This window comes from Chenopodium quinoa, unplaced genomic scaffold (assembly GCF_001683475.1).
Source record: "Chenopodium quinoa cultivar QQ74 unplaced genomic scaffold, ASM168347v1, whole genome shotgun sequence".
Lineage (NCBI taxonomy): Eukaryota > Viridiplantae > Streptophyta > Magnoliopsida > Caryophyllales > Amaranthaceae > Chenopodium > Chenopodium quinoa.
Window position 1 is genome coordinate 1472117 of NW_018743051.1, and position 24845 is coordinate 1496961.

Here is a 24845-nt window from a genome sequence, read left to right on the forward strand (position 1 = left end):
GGAGTCCCAAAGTGGAGCGAGACTAAAAATATCCGCAGGGGACACACTCTGCTGACGGAATCTATAGTTATTGCTCGAGAGCCAAATTGCCCAAAGATAGTAAACAAGACCACTAAGTTATTCCAATCTTTAGAAGAGTGATAAACCGAAAATCCCGAAATTGTCTCCACCAACCATTAAAGAACAAAATCTAAGTTGCGTTTATAAAATTAGCAAAAGCAACAAACGCCTCCGGAGCGTCGAATAAGCTAACTAAAAGTACAAATATTAAATTAATATGAACATTAATTACACCGATTATATTTCCAAATTAATATTTCTTTAGGAAATATTTTAAATGCTTATTTAATGCCCCAAGGCTCAAGGGTATTCGTTAGAAAGATCCTTGCAAATTTTATACTACATAGTCAAGATTACGAAAAGTACTTAAATTTAGTATAGCCAGTGTCAATTTTTTAGCAGTTTGCAAATTTAAGAGTCGGGATTACAATGCAATAATGACATTTTTTACAAAAAATAAAAATAAAAATAAAAAACCAAAGAGGACTTATATTGTAAGAGGATGAAAAATAGCATCCTTGAAACCCAGAATATTAGACCAAAAGTGGGTACAAAAAAGGCAGCCACAAGGATAAGATGGAAAAAACTATCCTCAGGTACCCAGCATCAACCTGAACCAGAAGAAAGTAGAAAGCTGAAAATAAACAAACATAAACTAAGTAAACTAAATAATCTTTAAAGATAAATGGGTAGCCTAGCAGTGGCTTGGGAAGCAGAACTTCATAAGCTTCAGTTTCCATCAGTCATGGCCACAGGCCAGAGGGTCAATTCTTCAGTGTAGATCTGCGTCAGGCGGGAGAAGAGGCGTAATGGTAATGTCAGCAAGACCATGGGCAATTTTGTTTGCTGCCCTTTAAACATGAAGCACATTAACACTCCAATCTCTACGAAGCAATAGAGCAAGATCATTCACCAGAACAGCAAGTTGGTGGTCTAAGTAGTCCTGCGGGTTTTCAGTCATGTAGCGAATGGCTTCAGCATCTGTTTCGAGTTATAAGTACCTGATTCCTTTGTCCCATGCAGCAGTAAGCCCTTCTCGGATAGCTATTAGTTCAGTGGAGGCTGCCTCAAGAGCAATGATCTTCATAGTGTAACCAAATTGCCATTTACCTTGATGGCATTGAATGATACCCCCCTGCATCAGAATTTCCCAGACACCCACGAACCGTCAGTGTTAAGTTTGAAGTAACCCCTTTGAGGAGGAGACCAAACCCTTGATTTAGGGCCCTTGTTTGAATAGGGAGCATTGGAGATAACCTGAGAAATTGTTAGAATATAATATTAATTATATTCTATTTTATTGTATATATCTATTTATGCCATGTATTGAATGAAAGCAAGCAATTACAGCTAATCTACAGCTATCCTTCCTATTTACATGCACTAGATAAATACATGGCATAAATAGATATATACAATAAAATAGAATATAATCAATATTATATTCTAACAGAAATTACATGTATTTCAAAGTACCAAAAAGACATAATTTGAGTAAATATATGATCATAACAATAAACACTACTCACAAGTCACAAGGCAAATTGCTTGAGCAACTGACTTCAATGATATTAGTTTAAAGTCTGTACACTGGAAATCATAGTTTTTTAACATCTAGATTCTAATGTGAATGAGATTATCATAATTCGAAATTGAAGATCTAATCAAAGCTATAACAGGATGCAAGGAATCCAAAATAAATAAGAGGACCTTTTGCACATACACAAGGGCACATTCTCATCACAAAACTTGACATGTTGCCGAGATACACTCAATTTCTAGTGTCCACGTCAAATCTAACACGAGTCCAGTCACAGACCCTCTCCAAATGGCAATGACCCAACTCCTCTTCCTTTCGCTTGCATTAGGCTTTTCTTCTTTCCTCATCACCATAACGTTCAAAACTACTCCATTTACTTCTAGCGTCAAAGCAAGCAGGTGGCGGCGTGTTATCCTGAAAAAACTCCATTATGACATCAAACAGAAACTCAGTCTTTTATCAATCATAAACTATTCATCAACACGTAGAATATATATCTTGATTCCTCATCCAAACAGACACCAAGATTAGTTGTTTTTCAGGTAACTTATTGAGCTGTCTATTCTTGTTTCAATTTGTGCCTAATATTTTTGGGATTGTTATACACCTCTCTCCTTCAAGACCCTGATAAAACAAACTCTACATTAGTGGAGGCGAAGCACACTCTCCTTAGAGAACCCATACTTCAATTAATAGGTTAGTTAAAAACCCAGTAAGCAATTTGGTTAGAGGAAATTTTGCTCTAAACACTTGCACAGGTCAAGAACAGAACCTATATTTGCTAAGACCAAACTTATTCTTCTAAATAGAACATACAATTGCACAATTCAAGCTTTTCCAGAATGCATTGACAGTAATGATAATCCAGCAAAAGAAGAATATTGGTAAATAGTCGACACACCCTCACTTGTTCCACATAAGGAACTGGAACTTTAAATTCGCCAACATTCATATCTCCAAGGATCGAGATAGACAAAGGCCACCAGGCCAACACCTCAAAGGACCAATCTGTATCGGCATTGAACAACATGCTCCAATAAGTAACAAAATAGAAAGGAGAAAAAAAAAAGTGGAGCTGAAGGCAAAATAATTAAAAATTATGCATAATGCATAAGGTAAAATCTGTTGCACATTATGCTCCAGATTTTAGTACTTCATCCACTTCACTGGAATTTAGTCTAAAGAAGAGGCATCCAAATAGGGGCCAATAAGCCTTAGGCATACATTCAGCATATATTAACTACAAAGTCCAGCCAAAATGATAAAAACCAATGGGGTAGACCAAACAATTGAATGTGCATTTTTTAAGGTCAGTTATAAAAGGATGTCGCCCATCCATTTATTCATTTTGTCTTCCCTAGGAAGACAGGATTATGAGCAGATGATATCCAGCACTTGTATCCCTTTATTACTGCAGATTTACATTTACTTTTTCATCCAATAAAATGTAGATAAACATTTTACAGGTAAAAGAAAAAATTAATTAGGTACCTAACTAAGCACATAGATTCACTGATTCACTAACTCAAGCTCAGAAGTATCCCTACACTTCATTTTTTTCCATAGAAACCTATTTTGGACAAAACCTAGACACTAACATCTTATATAATAAGAAATCCTGGACACTAACATCTTATATTATAAGATAGGAATATGTTTCACCAAATCTCTCCAAAATTTTAATGGTATATATGTATCAATCTATCCAAAACTCTTCATATCATACTTTTCAAAATCTAAAATACCTATAGCAAATAAAAAATATAGAAAAATATATATAAAAAAAAAAGACAATGGCTCTGCCAAATTATTTTTTATGTTTATTTGGATTGTCAATATACCAACTACCAAGTGCATCAACACGAACATACCCAAACAAACAAATAAAAAACTATTAACCTCGAATACATATAACAGACATTTCAAATAAGTCTTGAGTTCTTGATACATAAGGCTACAAGATGGATTACAGTGAATAAAGAATCATTTAAAAAACTATATCAATTCAAGCAAGAAGATACAGTGAATGACCTGCAAAATCAAAAGAGAGAAGAATAGGTTTCCAGGAGAAAAATAAATTTAAAAAAAAAAAAAAGCTACCTCTGTTCCACCACCAGTATTAAGCCGACCAACTTCACCTCCACAGGCTGTAACACGATCTCTCCTGATTAATAGTTAATTGAAATGTTAGCCTTAACAACAGTAGTACACAATTAAGGTGACTAATAGAACTATGTTGTGCCTGCAACTTACTCTTCCTCATTGCTCTCAAGCCTGTGATCAGCAGATAAACAAATTATATCACCCTCAGCAGATTCAAGAATACAACGTAACAACAAACAGCTCCTGCTCCATAATATATTCAATTAACAAAGAGAATGCACCACTAAATTGGAAACTCTCTGTGCATCCCGCATGTAGGTAAACAACAGCCTCATAGAGGTGTTCTGAATCTTCTGATATGTTATATCTACATATATTTGAACAAAACTATCAGATAACTACTTAGCTAGCTAGCAATAGAAGGGAATAATAATTTATAATTAAATTAATAAAGCACTGACACTCCATTTGTCCCTGAAAAAAGGCCATAATGGCCCTCAATCTGTTTGGATTGCGCCAAAAATAATTCATCTAATCTGTTCAAAATTTGAACATTCTTGTAGGACAAAACCCTAACAAATAATTTCAAGGAAGATTACCCAGTGGCATAGCAGAGAAAAAACAAAAGTTTTTACTGTGTTATTGTATTTTGTTTTTTAACAAAATTTTTAAGCAAAATTATGGTACTAATAATTTTAAGCAGTGTTAAGCCACATGATTGGAGGAAAAGCACGTTAAAACCAATATGTAAGAACAAAGGTTATGCTCAAGATGGCTCAAACTATCAAGGAATAAGCTCATGAGTCACACCATGAAACTATGGGAGAGAGTGATAGACTTTAAATTGAGGACATGTACGAGGATCTCACATAACCAAAATGGGTTTATGACGGGACGGTCTACCATGGAAGTAGTACATTTGATAAGGCAAATAATGAAGTATTATAGGGCGAGGGAAAAGGGTTCACATGCTTATCATTAACTTGGAGAAGGCTTATAACAAGGTGCCAAGAGAAGTGTTTGGGTGGCCTGGTGGGCAATGACTAAGAAGAGTATTCCTCGAATAAATTCCAGGTTCCAAATTAATATATTATGCAGCAGTAAGTAGTTGTCTAACAAGTATTAAACCCCAATGCACATAATCAACTTGCAAAGACACCAAACCTTGTGAAGAACCAACAATCAAACTACAATGTTAAACCCCAAAACCTCTACAAACTGAATTTCAAAGCAACAACCTCAGATTATCATCAACACCCAAGAAGAGCATAACAAATAGAAAATAAACTGAAGGTCACAATGCACTAAACATTAAATAACTATGTAAACACATTATTGTACAATGTTAGAATTGCTGAGTTCTGATATACAAGAAGTTGAGATCTGGTAAATCAATTTGTACAGGGTATTAGCTTGTGAAACAAACCAAAAACAAAGATTTGATTAATCAAACAAGATATGGTAAACTAATTGCAAACCCCAGATGCTCAAATCCGTAAAATTCTGTTGTTAGTTATATAAATATAAAGCAAAATATTGGAGAAAAAAAGTTATAAAGTAAGAAAATTTGACACTAGAGTAAGAATAATAACAAAAATGAATGAAACCCAAAAATAACCAGAAAAAAGAAGAAGATGGATAAATAGAGCTTGGTTATACCCAATAATTCATGTTTTTGTTGTCCCTCATCACTCTCCCTACTCCCCTTACTATAAAGTTTCAGGAATTCTCTTGCAACTTTGATCCCAAATCCAGATTTTAATAATTTCTTTTTTTCTTCAATTTGAAGAAACCCACCTCAATTTTTCTTATACTCCACAAGAATGATGTACATGGAGATTATATATTCACCCACCTCAAAAATTTCTTACACTCCACAAGAATGATGCACAATTGTACATGGAGATTATATACTGAACAAGAGGATTGAAAACATGGGACTGTTGTTCTCTTGCATAACTTCCATTTCTGAATTATATATTTACAATTAAATAGATTAATTAACTATTAAACATCCTTCAATTTCACACTTTCATCAATTCAGATTGGACACTGTTGTTCCCTTGCATGTGCCCCTCAAATTAATTTTCCCACCTCCCCTTCCAATTATTTTGGACACTTTTAAATATTCTGTAAAGTTTCCAGCGTTAATAATAACTGTAAAAGAAGCTGATTAAGTAATTGTACTATTCGAAGTCTAATAATGTCGTATAAACTAAAATTCGGTGCGGCAAACTTCTGGAAAATTTGCACAGAAATTACATAAAAATAAATAAATAAAATAAAAAATAAAATAAAATCATACCCACACTATGACCCTCCGTCTCTCGTCGCTGACAACAGCCGCTCATTAGAGGCGGAGCAACCAAGCGAATTGCCCATCAATTCAACATCATACTCACATCATACTTTAATGTAGCTTCTGCACTTTCGATTGTGACTTTGTCATTGGTGGAATCATGATTTGGGAGACCAATCAAGCTTCGGAAAAGGATATATAAGCTGCACAACATCGAAAAAAATTGTAATTAAGCATCATAAAAAAAATTACTCCGTATATAAAGAAAGTGATGGAATTATTCAATGGAGTGAAATATTTTACTCATACTCTTCATTTCACCTTAAGTACCCATGTCAGACCCTTGACACTCGGACATGAGTAGGACACTTAGACACTTCATTTTAGTTCAAAATCATGGATAGATTCCACAAAATACCCAAGTTCGACACTTGGACACATTATCATAGCGAGCATATATATTCGCAAACTCTTTTGGATTTACATATGAACCTAGTCATTTCATCTCCTGCCATGCCAAAAAAGTAAAGAGTAAGATCTATGGAGACAAATTCAAAAGGAACGAACATCTTGTAAGCAATTTAAGGCCACTTGACATTGTCCACATCAATTAAAGATCTAACTTGGTATGGCATACCAGTGATATCACAGCATATTGGCATGTTATGGAATCCAAGATTATAAGTGAGAAACCCATGTGAAATTGACTAAGTGACTAACTACTAGCACATCATACAGCTTCAAGAAAAGCAGTGTCTTTTAATGTCAGAAAATATCAAAAACATTCTGAACTTCATTCAGCAGTCCAAGTTGCTCGAATTACCCCTTTCTTACCCTCTAAAGTCTAAACAGCACGAATCTGACTGAAAACAGACACAAAAACAACCTTCATAAAGAAGTCCAAGTTGCTCAAAATATCAGGAAACGTGCAGAAAGAACAAAACACTTGAGGGGTCAAACTTATTAAAATCATGATTTTCTGTTTGGTATCACAGCCATTTTCTGTTTTTTGGTTTTTTCTTTTTCAAAATCACACTTTCTCCGTTTCTTTATAGTTGCAGCACTTCCCTAAAATGGAAATGTCACAATAGTTGCAACACACTATAATTGGAAAGTATTTTATGTCAAAAGTTGTACTATTATCCTTATTTTAATCTCATGGCCCACTAAATTATACTCTTTAACAATCTCTCTCCTCCATTTTAAGTGTTTTAAATTACATGAGACCTACTTTTCTTAAATACGGTGAAAAAGGGTATGTTGCAAGTAATAAGAAACGGAGAAAGTATAATATATGTCATATAATGAATCAAAAATCGGTCAACTTATTAAAATCGCGATAATTTTGAAAACCGACAACAGACGAGTGGAAACACCTTTTACTTGTCCTGTTTTGGGTTTTTGTTTTCAAAAAATTAGAAAACTGAAAACAAAAAACAATGCCAAACAAACAAGAATAGTCGATTTTGTTTATTGACATCAAACTGAACTAAAACATACTTCGTATATATTTAGAAAAGGATTTTTAGGTTTGAAATGTAATTGAAATATAAAAAAGAACTTGATTTGAAGCAACTTGCATGATTTGCTTGGAAGATATAAGAAATTAACTTCAAAGTTGTGCGTTTTTCAATTGATTTTATCTTTCACTACCAGTTCCTCATATGCATAGACGGAGGGGTTGATACTTATAGTACAGAGATTCAATATCATAGTTCTTGGTGTTGGGATAATGAAGAGTTTTAAAAATTATTTTTAAAAAAATTATAATGAATCAAGCTAACACACCGCCTGTTCTTTACACTTGCAGCAGGAGGCAGAACAAAAGGGATAGGCTAAAACACCACAACAAGGGGAAGCCCAACCTTAAAGCTGCAGTAGCTGCTATTTTGGCTCATTATCTGCCATATTCATATATATAGGAGGAGGGTAGTAGAGAGAAAATCCATACAGAATTTGTAATTGGGGAAACCTTAGAGAGTTATGGCCTAAAGCCATCGTTGGATGATTGAATCTTTCAACTTATATCAATCAAATTGTCTAACTTTATCAATTTCCTGCATTTATTCATAGTCATACCTGGAAGGGATTAGTCTATTAAAAAATATTTATTTTTAATTACATAAATATGAAAGCACTTTTGAAAATAAAATTAATTGTATAGCTTTTGTGAATATGTTTTAAGAAAATACGGCATATAAGTGATCAAATTTAAATTTCAAAACCAAAACATACTGCTCATCTTGTAAAAGAATGGAAGGAGTATGTACTTGGAGACTTGGAGTATATGACTCTTCACTAGTTATTTTCAGGTAGTACATAATTGATCATACAAAAATTTGGGATCACCTTATTAGCTGTTTCGGAGTATTCAGATACTTGAGCTCAGGTAGTTCTCACAATCCATGGATTCATGTAGATCTGCATAACACTTTATAAATACTCAACACCAATTAGCAATCACCAAAAAGTCTAAGGGTGTGAGGTGTCTGATCAAGATAAGCAATTTCATGAATTCTACAGTTCAGATTGTTACCCGAAAGGATCTTGAGCAAGGATAAGCCCATTGCTACAAATTTGATCTAACAACTTCTACCAATGTTCACCAGTGGAGTGAGAAATGCAACGTTGAAGAACACAACGCCCAAGCCAATGAGTAGCAATCTCAACACAGAACTTTGCAGCCGCGTTTAAGATGAACTGCCACGTAAAAATAATGTAATATGGTGAAATAAGTGCAGTAAGACTAAAGGAGTCATATAGCTAGTCCAAAAAATTTAATTCTTTTCATTGTATCAAGTAAAGAAGAACTCAATATCACACACTAACAAAAGGCGGACATACTAATCAGACATATAATTGATATTAATGACATCAGCTACGAATGGGTAATTGAAAGCACTTTTTAATGACTAAGATTGTGTAAAAGAAAAGCTTCATCAAAAAAAAAAAAAAAAACATGCACACCAACTAATGATGTCAAATTGAAGCAGAAACTAAGATGAGAAGTTAATTTAGTCAATCTTCTCTTCGTCATAACAGCCTCATTTAACTGATATATCAAATTGCAGTATTCATTACTGTCTACCACGTTAACAATGCAAATACTTAATCTACATGAAAATCTTATCAAACAACCCATTCTATACATCAGCTACAATGAAAACAAGGAACAGTTGTAACAATCTCCTAGCAATTGTAAGAGTTAATACTTGCTCATTGACATGAAAATAATTAGGCAAAAATAATAATAACTACAATGCAAAAGATGTGCATAAATTCTGTGAGTAAACAAATATCTTTCATGAATAATGTACATGTTATCCACAACTGATTTGAGGAATCAGCTAAATAAGAGTAAGAATTGCTTCACTCACTTTTGAGGAGAATATAATCTATTTTAGTCACCTAGGCAATCTCAAGTATTGTTTGATGACCAATACCTTATTAACATCACTGCTAAGGCATTGAAAGCAACACTGGAAAACATGATTCCCATTCAGATCTTTTATAAGATCAAGAAATACTGATTCAAGAGCTCAAATCACCATTGAAATCTACTTCCTTGATTTGAGGCTCTCGATCAATTTCTGCACCACTCATGACCTTAAAAAAAAATTTAAAATTAATTAATTAAAAAAAAAAAAAAAAAAAAAAAAAAAAAAAAAAAAAAAACTCCTCATTATTGGAAATCATTGGCAAAACTATATAAATAAGGCTAACAAGGAATAATCAATTCATTATGTTGAATAACAATTCCCATGTGTATTTAAGGAAATTTTGACAAGCTCTCCATGGTTTTTGGTCACCACATGTACAATCCTCATTCTTTGTTCAAAACTGCAGACATCTGTATGAGACAATTTCCAAAGACATCCATCATCATCAGCTCAACAACATGGTTAATAATGAACAATCATTTCTGAATTAGAGTAACAGAAAAAGGGAAAAAAATGAACCCAAAGTCCAGTACGGCTGACAAAATAATCTTCAAACAACTCTTCAGAGATTATTTTTAGCCCAAATCAAGACTTGAGAGTGTCAAAACCTTAATTAAACATTGTAAAATCCAAGTTCTTAATAAAACAACCATCTCAAATCTCAATTAACCATCATTGTAGTAGAAGCCCCTGACCAAGACCACTATTCAACCATATATTCTAGCACAAGAACAACTAAGTCATTCATGAGAGTGTCCTTGAAACCACCATGTATTGCTTTACAGATTGCAGTTCGACACAGTTCAGTGATATGAAGTGTAAGTCTCTTCCTGATAACAGAAAAGATCAATGCAATCAATAAGATATATATATTAAAAAAAAAATTAAAAAAACATTTGACCTTTAATTATCAGTGCTACTGATGAATATGTGGAGGCCCCTGATTGCTACTGATGAATATGTGGAGGCCCCTGATTTTTTTTTTTACTCCCCTACCCAACCTACCTTTTTGTATCATTCTCTACATCTCTTCAGGTTGAACTATCAAAACATATTAACGTTGAGCTATCAGCAAACTGACGTCACAAACACCATTCTTCATGACACATTCAGATCATCCCCTCCCCCCTACCCCAGCCCATGATTCAATAATGGTTTGGCCATGTTATAATTCGGTACTCAAACTTTTAAAAGCCTTTCATCTTACCCCATCACAAATCCAATTTATGCAATTATAGGTCCCAAACGATCTTATATCAAACACCAAAATATGAGTTAATGAAATAATGTTAATATCTGCATAAATGGGAACAAATAATCCTTGGTCAGCCAACAAAACAACAATGGCAAACTTAACTTTAGCAATCTAAATCACAAACCTGAAGGTAAAAAAAAAAAAAAGAGGGGGAGGGGGAGGGGGGGGAAGTCAATTTCAAAAACAAAAGATAAGAGAATGCTAGAGATCAGCCCAGTCCCAAGGTCCGGTTTACATATGCAAGAAGGAAGCCCAAGCAAGGAGCTGTTAGAAGAGAGTGAGCTGGTTTTGGGTGAGCTGGAAGTTAGTTACAGGGAGGGGTAAATCAGTAATTAAGAAATAAGTTTGTAAGTCCTTGTTTTGTGTGCTGAGTTTGTTATGGCAGCTTGTTAGTTATCTTTGGTTATTTAAGGGAATAATTGTAGAGGGAATGTATCTAGAAATCATTTGTGGAATTCATTCCTTGGGAGAACATCCTTTCCTCTCAAAAGAAAGGAGTTGTATTGTAGTTACTCTGACTTGCAATACAATCTATCTGGTTCTAGCTAATTTTCTCTCTAATTTGCTTACTTGCTCTGTTTTTCTGACCCAATTCCTAGCAGAGAAAGCAGAAAAATTATGACTAGATCGAGGGATAATAATTACATTAAAAATAAGATTAAGTTGAGTTGCTTACCTTAGTGTGATAGACACTACTTGACTAGAATTCTCTCTGCCCTACTTGATTCCTAACTACTTTATATCCTCTTTGAAATGTTTTAATTTTTCATAATTGTAGTTATAGAACAGTTCCTTGCACAATCACAATATAAAATGAAACTAAATACTATTGACACCACCATATTTCAATGCACTAAAATCCCACAAAACAATAACAATTGTACAACTCACTTGAATTCATTATCAACAAGGCAAAAAGACACAGAGATCATCATTATCATTATCAATAACTTGATGATGTCATTTCTCCATCTAAAGTTGAACTAACAGCTTATTATCAGTTATTCCATTGTTCTAGCCCATAGCACAATTCACTCTTACAACAAAGCTGAATAAATAAAGACAAATTTTAACAATACCATGCATAATCAGCTTGTTCAATCTTCCACCTTCAATTCACCCTCACCTTCAATTCCCAAGACTGCTGGTCAGCTTCAGCTAAACCCTGCCTCGTTTTTTCCATCACATTACTGAACCCCAAAATCTTAGGCATAACGTTGCACCTAACCCTGGAAATCTCACCTGAACAAACTAAACAAATTTAAATAAAATTAACAAAGGTTTTTTAAAAGGTAATTAGAAAAGATAAATTCAAAAATAAATAAATAAACTAGAAAGATCAGTATAAAGATTATAAACCTCATTTGACCCAACCGATCTGTTTGACAGAACAGACATAAACAGTATGCTATAAAAACATTATTCCTTAAAATATACAGTATATATCACCATAATTGTGTCTGTACCAAAATACTTCCTCCACTGGATCATGTCAGCCCAAATTGCTTTGAATTTTCAGACCTTCGAGCCTTCAAGAATATGTCAAATATTACTTTATTAGTAAATAAAATTACAAATAAGAAAGTTATAACTTTTAAACAATTTCCTGAACTCAAAATACAATAGTTGGCTCTACTTCAGCAAAATGCATAACAGCAGCAAATCATGAATTCATGGATGGATGACAAACTGGACTCTGGTAATTTTTTTCATAACTGAGGGTTCTTACAAAGATCCCCTAATTTCAGTTCTCAACACATGCAACACATCACTAATCACATTTCCCATCTCCTATTCCCCCACAAGAATACAAGCTCAGTATCTCCATAGTATATACAGTAGTTAGGAATCCAACAGAGGCACAAAAAGAGAGGGATAGAACTTACACACGGGCCTTCCCGTTAGAACTTACACGCGGGCCTTCCTGTTATGATTGTTCTAGCTTGCACTTACACAAAAGTAGAATACAGCCAGATGATGCTAATCAATGAGCTTATCCAGAAAATAACAAGTAGCAAAACAAGGAATTGATGAATATCAATCAAGTCCCTGTAGTCAGCATATTCCATCAGATAAACCCCGCCTCACCGGTGACCACACTACACACCCAGATCAAACACAACTAAGCAGAAATTATTAAAGAGACGCGATATCTCAAGGAAACCAAACCACAGTTTGTAAAGCTAGTGAATTACTATTACATGTTACATAAGAAGGATAAGTCTTAAATGATGGCTCAAATCATCTACGTTAAGCAAAACCATATAAGTCCTCGTGTTTTATGCATAATTCAAGCTCGAGTAAAACTAGCGATGTGTCTAACGGCCAAACCTAATTCATTGGAATCAAAACATAACCAGTAAATATTGCAGGGTCAAAAGTACTTTACCAAATTCCTCACTGTTAATAGTTCATCAGTTAATGGTAACCCTAACACCAAACTAACAAAATTGGGAAAGCAAAATCCTATAAACAAAATTAGCAAGAGGTTGTTGATCAATAATTAGCAGGATTAGATTTAATTTCACTTGGATCAACTCATACACAAACAACAAACTAACAAAATTCCAATTTGAATCACCAAATTAAAAACCTAATCTTCAACTCTCGTACCTTAGTATGGTCCAAAAACGACAATCCAAATTCGCCGAATGCAATTTTTCATCTCTTCAAATTCTCTCCTTCTTCGCATCCAAAATCAATTTTCTTCATCAATTCGTGGCAATTTTAAAAATTCATATCGAATTGGTTTTTAGAATTTGGTTCTATAATAAGATGGACAGCTTCAAGATTTTTTTTTACTTGAAGTCGGTCCAGGCTCAGCCCACTCTTAAATTTTTTCGCGAGCTTGGTCATATTCATTTTTATGATTGTTTTGTTACTTTTTGGTTAGGGTAATCAATTTTTGGCCTAAAACTTGGTCCGGCACTCCGGCCTGAGCATGCGGCTGATTTTACTAGCAAGTCTGCTCAAATTTTAAAAAACACCTAGGTGCACCATGCCTATACTTTTGAACATTCAGTAAAAAAAATCTCAACAATTGCAGAATTTGAACATGTAGTAAAAAAAACTGAACATTGCAAATTTGAACATTTAGTTAAAAAATATGAACAATCGCAATACATCACGCATATACTTTTGAATATTTAGTAAAAAAATCTGAACAATCGTGAATTTTGAACAATTAGTAACAAGATCCAAACATTGCAAATTTTGAACATTTAGTAAAAAAATTTGAACAATAGCAATGTAGCACGCCTAAAACTTTTGAAGATTTAGTAAAAAAAAATATATGAACATTAACAAATTTTGAACATTTAGTAAAAAATCTGAACAATTGCAAATTTTGAATTATTACGTGTCAGACAAAATTTGAAAAAAGAAGTTTGTCTGACTCATAATAATTTAATAGTTTTGTAAAATAAACTGAACATTTACTGTATACAAAATGAAAATTTCTTTATAAAATATGAACATAAAAATTGCATGTTTAAATTAAATTTTTGTGACGTGTTCATATTTTTTTTACTAAATGTTCATTTTTTTCTAAAATGTTCAATTTTTTTTACAAGATGTTCAAAAGTACAGACGTGGTGCACCTATTTCTAGGTGCAGCATGGTGCACATAATAATAATTGGCAAGTCTGTCCCGCACTCCTGCCTCACCTCTAATTTATTCGGTACTTTTTTCGTTTCGTAATTATTGCAATAAACTTATACGGAGTAGGAAAAATATAGGGCGGGGACCAAAAGAGAATAATAAAAAAAAATGGAGTAGTATAAGTGAGATTGGTAGGAGAGAGAAATAATAATTTAGTAGTGAGACCTAAGAAAGTGTTGCAATTATTATGAAACAGATGTAAAAGGAAAGTGTTGCAATTATTACAAAACAGAAAGAGTACTAAGATTGAATTGAATATTATTAATTAGTCTAATTACTTCCTCTGTACTTTCTAGGTGAAATGTTTGACGACTTTATTTTGCTCTACTCACATAATTCGCTTTATTGAAATTTACAGTAAAGAAGAATGAAGAACACTTGAATAGAGAGAGAAAATAAAGAGAAGAAGAGAAGAATATTATTGATCAAGCTTGCATGTATACCTAGGCAACTGTTCATACGATTTCTCCCAATCACCAAATATATTAGTGATTACCTTTTGTTTTGCTAGCCATGCCCTCTTGTAAGTTATGGTGAATTCGATTCAATCCTTATTAAATTAATTGTACAATAAGACGAATTGTAAGAAAAGGGTCGACATACAGGATCTAAGATGATATTGCACACAAATTCAGAAATGAGATTTCGATGATCACCTCATGTAACGTCACCTACACAATTATTTGCATGCGAACCATTATACTTCAAAACTTGAAAAAATGGTAGCACTAGGTTAAAGCTCGTGCAATAGATGCACGATTGTTAATTTATTGAAATGAAAATCAAATCATAAATATGGTATAAAAAATGTAAAGACTCTATGCACCAATTATTCAAATATGAGTAAATAACCACATATAATAGTTATAATGAACACTTTAATATTTTTTTTAAAAAGTAAAAGAATATATAAAATGTTTTGTGCACTCATGAAACAACAGTTCCCTCATTAGCTTCTTGCTTGTAAAGCTTGTATGTACCTATACAATTCATATGATTTATCCCAATCACCAAATATAAAAGCAATTACCTTTTGTTTTGCTAGCCATGCCCTCTTGTAAGTTATGGTGAATTCGGTTTGATTTTTTAATAACTTGTATTGTAACACGGATTCTAAGAGAATGATCAACTTGTACAAGATCTAAGATGATATTGCACACAATTTCAGAAAGTGAGATTTCGATGACCACTCAAGGTAATGTCACCAACACAATTATTTGCATCAGACTATTATACTTCATAACTTAAAATATTGGTAACACTATGTTAAACTAGGTTAAATCTCGTGCAATAGATGCACGATTGTTGGATTATTATAATAATTAAAACCAAATTATAAAAATGGTATAAAAATATAAAGGCGTACTATATGCACCAATTATTCAAATATGAAGTAAATAACTACATATAATAGTTATAATGAACGATCTAATGTTGTTTAATATTAAAAAAAAAGGAATAATTTAATACTTTAAAAGTTTAGTTTAGATTTTATGTAAAACAAATATCATTAATTAGACACTGGTAGTTCATTCTTTTTTTTGGTAAGAAAATACTTATGAAGTGAATCAATACTGCCTTCGTTTTTAAATACTTGCTCCACTTTCCTTTTTCGACCGTTTTTAAATACTTGCTCCATTTCCTTATTTGGAAATATTTTAAAATATTTAATTCATTTCTCCCACCTAGTGCCTAGTGGACCCAACAAATATCATATTTTATTAATTTCATATTATCTCTCCTCCAATTTCTCCACTATTTTTGCTTTTTACAATTTTGTATTCTTCCACCAACCCCACTACCTCCATATTTTATTACTTTCTCCAATTTCTCCTAAAACTCCGCGCATGGAGAAATGGAGCAAGTATTTAAAAACGGATGGAGTAGCATAATACTAAAACAGACACCGGAAATGATACGTGTCACTTCCTGATGCTGTTTTTTTCCCTCCAAAACTCCTTCTCCCTTTTTAGCAAAACAAATCTTCTATTTTTGTAATATTTGTATAATACAATTATAATAATATATATTATCTTTATAATAATTGTATTCCTTTTTAGTTTGTGTTCTATTTATTTAAAATAGTTACTACAAATTTTGAGACCTTTTAATTAATGGAGAATAAATTATAATTCAGAAGCTTGATATACAGTGGAGATCAAGTATAAACTAGCGGAGCCAAAAAAAACTACAATATTAACATTTAAATTACCATTATATTTTTTAAACAAAAATTACCATTATATAGTTGTAAAATCTTATGAAATAATAATAATTGATTTAGTTTTCTGTTAAATGTTCCTATGATAATGTTTTTTGTAACTTATAACTTTTTTTCCTTTAAAAAATCAATTAACTATTATTAAAGCAGGTGTTGCTTACATCAATCGATTTGGACATAGTCGCTATCCTTAAATAAAATTTCTCCAATAAAATATATGATGTCATCTTTAATTTTTTTTTTTTTTAGTTATTCTACTTAGCTTATTTATTGGAAGTACTATAGTTTTTTTTTTAACTAAATTAATTTATTATTTAAAAGATACAACATCTACATTGTTTAGTTTTATTGGGAATAACATACTTCATTAATGTAACATAATGTATACAATTTATAATTACTTTCAACATGACTAATAAAAAATAAATTTTTTTCTCAATTGTAGTTTTAATAATTATTTCCTCATAATTGCATTTGTTAATAATTCCACTGAATTGCTTCATTTTCATATTATATCACAAATTAATTAATGGAAAAAAGGCTACTACTACTGTAAGCGTCGTTTGAAGTGCACCTACGTAAAAGCATGTGGTGAATATGCTTGCACTCATAGTAAGCGGGAATTGACATATACGATTAGGGACAAGGAAAGTAGGGAGCCGCCAACAAGTTTTTAAGGAACTTGTAAACTGTTCACGGATCATTTAAGGCAACCACGAATAAGGGACAACGATAAGGAACAATGATTGACCCGTGAAGGTTACACCCCATTCATAATCCATGAGATTACTAACTCCATATGGTTCGGAACCACGAAAGGAGGATCGAGGATGATGGTACGAAGTGAGTCATGGAGTCACATTCGCCCGTATTGGCCTCTACTCGATTCTTATTGTGAAAAGTATTCCTGTGATCTCAAAGGCATACAAACAAAATATTCAATTCGCTCCAAAACTATTATTTAGCTAAATTGGTTGAATATTAATACAACATATAACTCTAAAATATTAGTGATCACTTCAATTTAATAATAAGATTAAAGGAACCTAAATCGGTCGTCCAAATTATCTTATTAGTCGTGATTTCCAATTACATATTCCCTTTAAACATGCAATATGGTGAACAATAATAACAATAGAATAAACATTAATATTGGAAACAATTTAACAATAAATCCAACAACATAAAACCGTTAGAAAAATAATAGAAATAAAAGGAGCATAATTCCTTACTTTGATTTTGTTTGCTTGCAACTATAAAAACAATAAACGTGTTAGTAACTTCAAGGAAAATTAATAAAGCAATAATTAAAATGAAATTAAATTAAATTAAATAGAATTGATTTGAGGCCAAACCCTCAAACAGTTCTACCTTTCACGCCGTGGTTTAAGGACAGAATCTCGGGTAAAGTACGGACTCCTTGGAGTGCTTAAGAAATGTGTTTTGAGAGAATAGGGTAGGCTAGTGTTTAGGCTAGAGCATAGAAGAGAGAATGGGAAAGTTAATTGATGCCCTATACATCATAAATGAGGGGGTATTTATAGAAAAAATGTGCTGAGGGAACACACGGAACCCTAAAAAGATAAAAACCCTAAAAATATGCACCGCGACATGGTAGAGGGCACCGTGTCACGGGAAAAGCCACCGTCAAACGGGACATGTTACCATGACACGGTGGACCATTGTGTGACGCGGGAAATATTTAGGGTACGGGGGAAGAAAACGCGTGAAGGGTTTACGCGGAAAGAACACAGGATTGCCCCGTGTCACAGCAGGGGCACCGTGTCACGGGGAATCCCACCGTCAAACGGGGTTCCTTCCCGTGACACGGTGGAAAGCTCCCGTGACGCGGGATCCTGTAAGCCACTTTTCCGTCTAAATACATTTCTAACCCTAATTTCGTTCAGCATTTTAGTGCCGATTGATAATTTCGGGCCATTTCTGATTTATTATTATTAATTAGGCTAAAATAATAAATGAAATGAATAAAATAAAAAGGTTTGGGCCAAAGTAAGACTGATCCGTGGGTTATTTTATGAACTGAATTCGATTGAACATGAATTTTAAGCACTCCCGGGATTAAATACTCAACCCGACCAACTAATGGTGGTGAAAGGTTGTTCATCATCGGGTTTGGTTTTAGGGAAACATTTTTAGGTGTCTACAAATACCGTGCATCACACGGGCACTAATCTAGTTTTTTTTAATATGATGTTTCCAATTGTCTCTCTTATTCGCTTTTAGTAATATGTAATAAACTACATCCTTACTTGTACAAAGCTTCCAAGGACAATTATTTGTTTTTTTTTCTTTTACACCCCACAACATACATTTATAGCTCGGAGTCAACAACTCGAAATGATTGATTTTTTGAAATAGAGTATGGTTTCACTATATCTTGTATTTGATGTAAGGATTCAAACTCTTGACCATTACTGAGTTCACCATTATAAGAGTTGTTACGTTTCCAAGCCATGTCATCCACGAGTCATGATCTATTTCTTCTACAAGACATTAAAATATTGTGAAGGAGCATTTGTTCTTATGACAATGTCATTTTTCTCGTATGCACCTTCTTGGCTTCATCACCATCTTCATCACTATCCACATGATCTACTAAGGGTTCCAAAGCCATCAACTTGTTGAAGATTAATGTAATCGAGTGTGTCTAAAGATGGATTTCTCGAGGAGGTTCCAATGTGAGGAATTGGTGCAGGAATAACTCAGTCATTTATAAATTAGTGATCTTGTTCCAAGTGCATATATATAGGCAATTAGGCATTGCACGTTAATTGAAAAGTAACTGAAGACTGAACAGTATACAACGCATGTAATCGGATTGATATTGTTATAAAATTCGAATAAGCTGTAAAAATGAATTCGTAAGACAAATAAACCAAGCAGAAATTACAAAAACTCACTCAGTATAAAACTGAATATATTGAACAGTTTTGCAATGTTTATGATTTTAGATTATAACAACAGCAAAATCATAATCTAAACCGCCAAGAGGTTTGAGACCTTGGCTTAGATCTCTGTCAATTCAAAAAGGAATAGGGTGAGTAACAGGCACTACCACACGTCCACACCAGTAAAGTATTAAGCTCTGATTTAACAGAAATATGACAGCTTAAGATATCTAAAAGTCAACAGTTTCTTTCTGACCAGATGCTTACTTAGCAAGGGATGTTCTCACAAAATTGTCCAAGCAAGAAGTTGTAAATTACTGGTGGCGGCGTCTGCAGCTGGCGCCACCACCGCTGGCTGGGCGTCCAGCCAGGGCGCCCCCCCCCCCCTTTTTTTTATATTTTTTTAAAAAATTGTTTTTAATTTTTTTTTTGTGTAATATATTTTTGAATTGTTTTTATATTTTGTTGTTTATTTTTATAAATTTTTTCAATTTCGTTGTATTTATTCTACGTTTATATTTTGTTTACAATTATTTGTATGTTTTTAGTTTATTTGATTTGCGATGATGATTATTTATCGTATAAATTTTTGTATGTTTATATATTTTAAAATTTTGTGTAGAATTCACTGGGTCGTCATGGTGCGGGGAAGAATATAGAGCTTCTTAGTAGAAGTTATTCAGTGGAGAGGTCGGGGCATAGACATGTCAGATCCCAAGGTATTTCGGCCTCAGCTCGTAGAGAACGGATCCACCGTCGGGATGAGGATGACGATGAAGGCGGTCCGACCTGCATCGTCGAGGGACTACGTCGTGCAATGGCCGGATATCATGACCGGGACGTGGGACCAGTTTCCGATGGTGGCCCGCTTATGGACTGCGGAGTTGCAGCGGCCGCCCTCTGGGGTTACTCCCATGTGTGACCATTACTACATGGAATGGTTCAACCGGTATTCGCACCCGAGGTTGATCGCAGATCTCGACCACAACGATGATGATTATGTGCCACCGCCTACTGCCACGGAAGCGGTATGTCTTTTATTATATTTATCGTTGTCTTTTAATTAAGTTTTATATGTTGTTATTGTATTTCATCTTCTGTTTTTTGTTGTATGCAGTGGATGGGAAAGATAATGCAGGACGTACAGAAACTCTCTCTTGAGAAGGACAGCATGAGTGCAACAGGGAGAGCTGTTGTTGATAGTCTGGAACAGACCCTTGCGTAGTGGGAGTCGTCGTCAAGGAGGGATTACTGATGGTTATTGTATTTTATTTATAGAGCATTATGTTGGACATTATGTTGTAAAATTGTAACATTTTAGATTGTTCTTTTAGCTTCCAACTTAAACATATTATCAGTGCTGTTTTTAAATTTTGATATAACCGTTCGTGGATCCGCGCAACTTACCCATGCAACATATAGAATGCAGTAAGCAATACAATATAAAATATTAATGTTCTCATTAAAAGAGCAACGTACAAATAAGATTACAAATAAAGAATGTAAACATGAAAAACTAAAATGCAGCTAGGGTGTTCCATTCGTGGATCCGGTCATGATATAGCGCATCCCAACCCTCTACGCTCGCTGTGCGAATGTTGTACCACCGAGGTATAATCGGTGGCACTGGAAAATCGGTTGACATGTCTAGTCGGATGAAATGTCTGTATGACGACCCAAGAAACGCAATAGCTAGCTCTCTGACCGGTGTGGTGACAGTCTCACGCGACCACCAAGGGAGAACCGTGGTACAAGGATAATAAGCTTGACTATGCACTCCCAGGCCGAAATGCATGACTGCGCATTTGTAAATGTTTGCAACGGCAAACAGATCTAGGGGCGCGTCAAAATAATGATTTTCGCCGCAAGGTCCACCTCCCCACCGGATACGCCGCAGAGCGCCATCCAAGTCATCCTGGTACACATGACGATAAACATTTCGGTTAGAGGCAATTTCGCTGTACATCAACTCACGCACCAAACCGTAGTTGTCTTCGCCCATTTGAAAAACATCAGCCACGACCCGGAATCCGCAGTTACCATCTCCGATTACATCATTCCACCCTTCCAAGTACGACATGATGATCGCAATTGCAACCAGTTTTGCCCAATCAATCGCCTGTTGAGCTTCTTCGAATGGACCATCATGTCCAAATATCCCACTGTAATCATTTCCGTCTCCACCATATTCCTGCATCAATTATATATTACAATAAATACATTTAACGGATAATACATTTAATTTCTATATTTACACAGAATTAACACAAAAAAAAGCATAATTATATATAATCAAACTTAATTTTTATAAAAACCCAATTCGAATTTTCAAACTAAATTTAAAAATATACCATTTCGAATTTTCAAATTTAATTTTAAAAAAACCTATTTCGAATTTTCAAATTTAATTTAAAAAAAACCCATTTCGAATTTTTTTAAAAAATCATTTTCGATTTTTTTTTTTAAAAAAATTAAATAAAAAACAACAACAAAATCAAAAAAGAAAAAAAAAATTAATTTATAAGGGTGGCGTCTGCCAGGGCTGCCACAGCCACTGGACTGGCGCCTGGCAGGGCCGCCTCACCCAGTGGAGTGGCGCCTGCTTAGGACGCCAGTCTGGTGGTCTGGGCGTCTGGGCTGGACGCCACTCTGGTGGTTCTGACGTCTGGCTTGGACGTCCAGGCTACGGTTTGGGCGTCCACCCTAGGCGCCGGAGCCACTCCGACGGTAAACCGTGAATTTTAACGGTGACTTACCTCGTTTTCCGTCGACGACGACGTACCTCCGGCGTCCCCCGCATCTCCGGCCTGCCCTCCGGTCTCCCCCGGCGAGCCAGTACGGCTCCACATTTTTTACACCGAGATTATTTCAATTTTAGAAAAAGGGCATAATGGTCAAACCATATCAAATTTGTGGGCTTTATATGGTAAATTGCGGGCGATGTTTAGCGTTTCACAAAAATAAAGTTAGAATTCACTACCCATTGCCTGAGTCCGACCAATTTTCCGTCCATTGGGCCTACCTAACAACTATTTTTTCATTTTATATACCAGAGCCTCGATTATGTTTTCCTCAATTCATTTTCACCAGCAACAGTCATTAAAAAAAAAAAAAAAACAAAAACAAAAATCACTGAAAAATCTCTAAATTCTCTTAAATTCTTCTGCAAAACAACAAAATAAACAAATGAAGCCCTAATTAATGAGAAACATTCTATATTTTTATGTGTTGTTCTTCGAGTAATTGTTATTAATTGTATGTTCAATTATTGATTCAATTTTTTTTTTTTTAGGAGAAATTTATTGACTCAATTGTTTAATTGTTATATGCGACAATGAATTTCACCCAATGAAAAATGAAGTGAGGAAAAAAGAATTAAGGCTTGAGTATATAAAATGAAATAGCTTTTAGGTGGGTCACTAGGTCCACTTGACGGAAAATCGGTCGGACTCAGGCAATGGGTGGTAAATTCTAACTTTATTTTTTTTAATAGGTAGTTATTTTAAAAATTCGAAAAAGGGGTGGTTACTTCAAAATAGTGTGATTTGAGGGGTGGTTATTTCAAAAAAATTCTTTTTTTTATTAGGTACTTTTTTTTTTTTTTACAAAATCTAGGCTTTTTTAGATATTTTTGTTTTGACAAAAAGTCCTTTATATATATATTGAAAGTTAAAATATTCATATTTGTTGTCTCCCATGATTCAAAAATAAATATTCATATTTGTTGTTTTCCATGATTTTGAAAAATATTCATATTTATTGTTTGCCATGATCTTGAAAAATAAGATTGAGAATAGAAACTTAAAAAATCTACTAATTAGCCCTTATTATAGAGTTAAGCTTGTAAAGATTAATATAATACCTAGATTTGTTAAGTGTAACATAAAAGTGAAAATACCTTTTTCTTGTTTTCTATTTTTAGTTTTTTGTTTTAAAAAGAAACAAAATACAAAAAAAAAATGTCAAACAAGCCCTTAGTAATTAAGAGGGTTAGAGGTTAACTAGAAGAAATGAGAGGAAATTAGAATCTAATTAAGTTAGAGGATTATTAATGAAATAGGTTTCTTGCAAAAAAAAAAAAAAAAACTTGGTGATTTTTTTACTTCTTCTGTGTTTTAATAAGTGTTACACTTACCGAATACGGTCCTGTTTTAATAAGTGTTATATTTCTTTTTTTTTTGGCAAAATATTACCGTTAAATATTATATTTCTCTTTTCTCATGGTCTCCACCCAAACCCACTACTTCTTTTTATTATATTTTCCCTCTGACATTCGTAACTTTTTAATAAATTACTAACCCACTATCTTTCTTTTACAATTTTTAAATACTTCAATTAATCCACTTACCTCTTATTTTATTTAATTCAATTAAACTGTCTAAAACTATGTGCCGATTAAATTGTAACAATTATTAAAACACGCAGGGAATAACCAAAAAGCGTTTAAAAGGTTTTTTTTTTCACAAAATGGTGCTTTTAATTTTTTTTTTTATTTTTTTTTTTACAAAACATCCAAATCACAAAACTTGAAATGTAGGCTTATCCAGTTATCCCCATTATATTCTTCAGAAACCTATCCACCAACCCTTTCACCTCCTCCGAAACCATATAGAACTTGAAATGACCCATAAACTGCCTTCAGCTATCAGGAATGTCAGCGCTTGATTCCAGCCCCCCCGACTAGAAATCAAGTTGGTCAAGACGTTGGTTCGCATGACATTACTCTTTCGTTCTTTGATTGATGATCAACGACCTTCTCAGATGCTGCAACAGAAGCATTGTCTTTATTCCAAACATAATCCTTAGCAGCTTACACCTTCATAGAACTCCCTGCTCTAGAAGCTGCAGCTGGTGCCTTACTCACTTCAGCTATAAAGGCAAAGCAAATAAAAGTATGTAGATAATCAATACAAAGTGTAAGAAGATGCCAATTGGATAAAATATTAATTAAAATAATACATATAACCTTATCCACTGCTGACAATGTGACATCGGAAAGAAATGTTGACAACAAAAGGAACAAAACTAACATATCTGAATCTTTTGCAAATAACAAGGAGAACACAAGTTATAACATACCCTTTTTTGGGCCTGTAAGAGGCCAAACACAAATGGTAATTCTAGATGTCTACTATTCAAATTTCAAAACAACCAATCATACATTCTTATTCCACTTCTAATTTTATTACTATGCATATAATATACCTATTTATTAAGGCACATTTCACCCATCAAAATTTAAAATGTACAACAATCCTAAAAGAAATACAATCACCACGCTACATAATACCTTTCATAATTAAAACCTTTCTTAATTAAAGAGTGTAAACAAAGAATTCGAACATGGACATCAAGCT

At 33.7% G+C, this 24845-nt stretch overlaps 1 long non-coding RNA gene across 19 annotated transcripts; it reads right to left on the reverse strand.

Annotated features, from left to right (window-relative positions):
* Nucleotides 1–431: 431 nt before the first annotated feature.
* Nucleotides 432–13567, reverse strand: LOC110731030. 19 transcript variants are annotated; one of them, XR_002513245.1, is made up of 13 exons: nucleotides 13311–13567; nucleotides 12584–12796; nucleotides 12164–12226; nucleotides 9446–11948; nucleotides 8539–8702; nucleotides 8352–8433; nucleotides 6312–6510; nucleotides 6009–6205; nucleotides 3854–4070; nucleotides 3701–3764; nucleotides 2502–2608; nucleotides 1784–2014; nucleotides 432–1317 (listed from the first exon to the last, which is right to left on the reverse strand). It is a non-coding gene; the product is annotated as an uncharacterized LOC110731030 (long non-coding RNA). The 19 variants fall into 19 exon arrangements; XR_002513238.1 differs by having other exon boundaries at nucleotides 1771–2014; XR_002513239.1 differs by lacking the exon at nucleotides 432–1317 and having other exon boundaries at nucleotides 1593–2014; nucleotides 9446–10272; nucleotides 11824–11948.
* Nucleotides 13568–24845: the final 11278 nt, after the last annotated feature.